General features: G+C 39.2%; 1 long non-coding RNA gene across 1 annotated transcript; it reads right to left on the bottom strand.

Annotated features, from left to right (window-relative positions):
• Window positions 1–677: 677 nt before the first annotated feature.
• Window positions 678–5011, bottom strand: LOC120404889. The gene is made up of 2 exons (XR_005598235.1): window positions 4915–5011; window positions 678–1480 (listed from the first exon to the last, which is right to left on the bottom strand). It is a non-coding gene; the product is annotated as an uncharacterized LOC120404889 (long non-coding RNA).
• Between the last annotated feature and the right edge of the window lie 570 nt (window positions 5012–5581).

The following is a 5581-nucleotide window of genomic DNA, read 5'->3' as shown; positions in this document are numbered from 1 at the left end:
TGAGTCTGAGACCTGATTATGCCAAACTGTCATAAGCTGGCAAAGCATTGAAGTTTTTAATGCCGTTTCCCACAACATATTTATGTGAACGGGCATTCTCTGCACTTTTATATGTGAAATCAAAATGCAGAAACCGACTGAATGTAGAACCAGATCTAAGAATACTACTTTCCACCTTTGAGCCAAACATTTGTGATCTTGTTTCAGCAAAACAACATCATCCTTGGCATTAATGTTTTGTAAGCTTGGGTTTTTTTATGAAGTTTTCTAGCTGTTTATATTAAATAAAGAATAGTTCCTTACCGAGACATATTTATGTATCTCTGTATGATAATAAATAACAAAATAATGATGTTAGTGGTAATTTTAGTAATAGAGCTTCTCATGAACATGCTTTATTTTTTTTAATGAAAAAAGAACAGCAGTAGGCTAAGAGGTCCATGAAAATTTTAAATCAAATTGGGGGTCCTCAGGTTGCTAAAGTTTGAGAACTGCTGGATTAGTGCATGTGCAAAAGGGAAGGATGAGTCTTCTTAGTGAGAAACTATTGACCAACATGCCCAGGCAACTCAATTTTGCTGTGCACTGTCAGACAAAGGTCCTTGCTGAAGACTAAACAGGTCTGGATTTATAGCTGCAAAATGGGTCTTTTATCATTCTCTATTCAAGATGAAAACTTGGTTTATTTATGCTTTATTACAGCTGTGAACTAACAAGCACTCTGAGGGAACTGCCTTTGTGATAGACACACTATGGGGTTACCTAGTGCATACAGAACCTTTTCCTGTGCTTTAGATATGGGGACCACTTCACTTCCACCATCTGTGAAATGCAGCCACCTCTGTGGTGGAATGCATATGCTTACTAAAGCACAATATTATATTACAGTTTAGTGCAGGAAGTGAAGACAACAGTGGATCAATTAAAATTACAAGAAGATTATGATAGGCAGACTGAAATTAGTTCATTTCACACAGACACTGGGCTAGACACCCCTGTCCTTGAGAAAATTGTCATAGGATCTTTAGTGACCATAAGCAGCCTGGGCTTCAATTGTACATCAGTTATGTATGACACGTCCCCTGATGCCACGATGGGGCACTAGTTTAACACTGATTCAGAATGCTGATAACATCACTTCTTGCAGCATCTGAGTTTTTCCACTGAGATTTCTCTTCAAAGTACTGACCATGCCCAGCCCTTCTGAAGTATCATTATACTCCATCTACAATCTAGTCCACTTGTGATACGTAAAGATTTCTTCAAGACTGCCTGTACCATTTCCTTCAAAGAAGGTAACACTGATTATCCCATTTGTAATGTGGGATTGGGGTGCTTTCTGGTAGATTTCAGCAGCCATGAGGGCCAGGAGATTTGCCAGAGCTTTCAAGGGTTCCCCTTTGCAGTGACAGTCTTAAATTTCATCAAGTCATCTAGGATGTGCTTCATTCCTAGCCTTGGTCTTCTCATTGTCTTAGACCTATTGGAAACAATCAAACACAATGGATACTATTATTAGAATATAATAAAATATCATCCAAGGTCAATACATATAAACTTGGAGTTAAAGTATCTTAGAAGGTAGCAAAGAAAGGTTAGAGGTAGACAGTTCATAATCCTGCACTGTTTTAAACCTTACTTAACTCAGCATGAATGAGTCAATAGATAAAGCCTTTCTGATTCAAGCTCTTTAAAGACACAATGTGATCAATATTGCCATTGATTGCCTGACCTGTTGTGTACTTTCACTGGCATCTACCTATTTTTTAAGACAGTTCCTCATTTGGATTTATCACAGTAATAGACATTAAACAGAATCTTGTTCCTGCTTATTGATGCTGTATTGAGGTGAAGTAAAACATATAATCTCTCTTTTTGTGGGAGGGAAGGGTTGGAAGTCTTTGTGATTTAACTTTCCAAAATAATTTATTATCATTGAACAAGATAAAGAGGAAAAAGAAAACATCATAAAAATCAGCAAATGTTCATAAACATGGCATTAATATCAAAAGTGAATACACTAACATTGCATTCTTATTTTAGGGAACACTAATGAATAGCACATTAAATTGGTGACATGGGATTCATGTTCACAATTCATAAGGTTGATTTAAGTAAATTAATTTAGATCTCCCTAAAAACTCTTCAGTTGGGCCCTCAACTGCAAAGACTTCTCTCCACAACCTGCCCCAAAATCCTCTGCCAGTAAATCTCAAACTGCAGTCAATGAAGCACCTGCTGGAAAACACCTGATGCTGACTATTTCTCCTTGTTTCCAGCTTCTTCTCAAAATGTATAGGCATATCACTACATAGAAAAGATTGGAGGGCTGTAGAGATAGTGGCAAAAGGAAGAGGATCCAACCTAACTGTTTCATCTAATGGTCAATGTAGATAAGAGGAGGAGAGGAAGAGAAAAAGAGCTGTCCTCAGAAACAAACTAGCTGCAGGAGACACCAATGGGACTAGAGCCACCAGTTAAAGAGAGGTGCCCAGGAGAGTGGAAGACCAACTAATTAGGGAGCACATGAAAGGGAATTGGAGACAACTTTTTGTTTCAGAAAGTGGAAGAAGTAAACATGGGGGCATCCATTTTAGACTTGATTCTCACCAACAGGGAGAAATTGGTAGGAAATCAGAAGGTGAAAGGCAATTAAGGTGAAAGTAATCATAAAATGATAGATGTCATGATTCTAGGAAAGAAAGGAATGAGAGCACCAGAATAAGGACAATGGATGCCAAAAAGGCAGACTAAGACTGAAAACTGGTAGGTAAGGTCCCATGGTGGGGGGAAATAAGGGAAAAATGAGTTTAAGAGATCTGGCATTTTCTCAAGGAGACAATTATAAAAGCACAACTGCAAGCTTTCCTGCTGTGAAAAAGAAAACCCAGGAAGAATAATAAGAGGCCAATATGGCTCCATCAAGACCTCTTTAATGGCCTGAAAGTCAAAAAGGATTCCTGCAAAAAGTGGAAGCATGGATGAATTGCTAAGGGAGAGTACAAAAGAATAGCACAAGCATGTAGGGACTAAATCAGAAAGGCTAAGGCACAAAATGAGTTACACCTATGATGGGACATGAAAGAGAATAAATGTATTAGGAGCAAGAGAAAAACAAAGCAAAGTGCAATTCCTCTACTTAGTGGGGAAGGAGAGTAAACTGACGGCAATAAGAAAGCTCAGATGTATAATGCCTATTTTGCTTCAGGCTTCATTAAAAAGGTTAATGGTGACCAGATATTCAAGACAGTTAATATTAACAACAAGGGGGAAAGCACACAAGCCAAAATAGGGAAAGAACAGATTAAAGATTATTTAGATATATCACATAGACAGAGGTATTCAAGTCATCAGGGCCTGATGAAATGTACCCTAGCATTCCTAAGTAACTAGCTGAAACAATCTCAGAACCATTCTTTGAGAACTCAAGGAGCACAGGTGTCAGCTGGGACATGGGGGGTCTGACCTAGTGAGATCCCCTAGCTGAGATTCCCTTCAAATGGTTTCCAGTATCAGCAATATAGATATCAACATACACATACTTCTTGGCCTGCATTTCTGGATATATGTGCATATATTGAACAAAATGGGAGCTAAACTTGACTCTTGTGGAAGGCCATTGCAGAGACATTTAAGGAGACTGATTTTCTCCCATACTTGCAGGATAAAACTTCCATTTCTTAATAATTTATTGAATAAACCACATTATAGGACTACAAGAAATAACTTGCAGCAGCTGGGCAGTCAGTCCAACTTGTCACACAGTCATAGGTTGCTGCCAGATCAATAAGGACTGCACCAACTTTCTTTCCTGACCCAAGTGTGTTTTTGGTATCCTGAGTTGGACAGAGTACCTGATTTTGGCTCCTGAATCCAGCCTGAATGCAAGGCATCTGAGGATAGACTCTCTCATTAATCTGCATCAGGATTAGTTTGTCCATCAGTCTGTAGCTAACACAGCAGAGAAATCAGCTGGTAGCTCTTTGGATCTGTCAGTCGCTTCCCTGGCTTGGGAACAGCTATGATCTTTGCCCTGCACAAGACTTGTGGGATGCTGCAGTCCTGGTATAATGATCCAAAAATCAAAGCAGTCAACTTTTGGTGAGTGACCAAAGTGAGAGACAAACTTGTTGTGGGTGTTATCTAGACTAGGAGCCTTGTTAGGCTGCAATTTATGTATGGCCAGTCAGTAAAAGGAAACATCAAGTTCATGTCCTCACTCAGAAGTTACTATTTATCAGCAACCACCATTTTAATTGTATGGCTAAAAGTTTTGTCTGGATTAGAAGGTTTTATACTGGTCACCAACTGGGATTCAATGGAGTGGGTATGACTGGGTAGTCTCTCTTGCTCAGACTAGAATTTTCACTCAATCTCTTAATAGTTTGCCAGGCTTTTCAAATAGAATGTGTGAAATTCTATTTGGAAACAATTTCTTTCCATCTTTCTTTCCTGGTTTGTTCTAGAAGGTGGAAAATATCTCTACTTTTCTCAAAAATCTCCTGATCAATCTTGGAGAATTTAAATACCTGATACAGTCTAGTTAGATCATCCAGATGATCATCCAGAAATGAATTATTGACAAAATCTCTGAGGTATAGATTTTGTTACAATGGCCAGAATTTTATAACAAAGCTTCTGACTCCATCCACTCCCTACTGGATATTACCCACACTAATTATGTCACATCTCTAATAATATTGTACACTCTTTGGGGCAGGAACCACATCTCTATTTCTACTGTGAAGCACCTAGTACACTGGGTATTATAAAAATGCTCCTCTATGATAGCTCTTAAGCATTTCTGTTTGTCACCAACATGGCTGCCACTGCAACCCAGGTCCCAGAGATGCACTGTCACACCCAGTCCCAGTTAAGGAGGGTTATTCTGTTCCCCTGTTTCCAGGGACTCACCACAGGCCCTAACTTCCATCTTGTGTAACTTCTGCTACCTGGGGCTCAGTCTTGCCTCCTAGGACTCATCCTGCCACAGTCCTCCCTTTCAGCTGCCTACTAGCAGCCCTTCATAGACCCAGGTGTAGCCGAGCCCTCTTTAATTAGCTGATTAGGCTCACCTGCTCAGTTCAGGGGTGCTGGGCTCAGTCTATCCATAGTGTCACAGGGTAGCTGATCTCTGTTACTGTGCTTTACTGATACAGTATGTCTATTTTGTTAAAGTTGTTAGGGATGGTAATTCATGTAGTGTCATTATCCAAACTTATGAATATCTGCCAATATGAAGGGATAGTTGGGTAGAAAAATATCTGGTCCCATATATAGGTAGGTATCTTTTTGTTCAGAAGTGCTTGAGCGTTTCCCAAGTTATTAGACAATTACATATAGTCGCAATTAAGGCATAGATCTGCACATATGTGGATCCATTGACATGGATCTAGGCTTTATGTGGCCATGGATTTATCTCAGGGAAGGTGAACTTGTTAAGAAAAACCTGTCCTCTGAGCCTTTTATACATTTCCATTTCTAATCCCGAAATAAAGCTTTTTAACAATTCAGAAACTTTCCATTCATTTTTTTCCTTAATGTTCTTTATTTTCACCCATGACTTCCTTAGTCAGAAGCA

This window comes from Mauremys reevesii, linkage group 4, assembly GCF_016161935.1.
Source record: "Mauremys reevesii isolate NIE-2019 linkage group 4, ASM1616193v1, whole genome shotgun sequence".
NCBI lineage: Eukaryota > Metazoa > Chordata > Testudines > Geoemydidae > Mauremys > Mauremys reevesii.
Note: the sequence above shows the minus strand (reverse complement) of the source record. Positions and strands in the feature narration are given on the sequence as shown.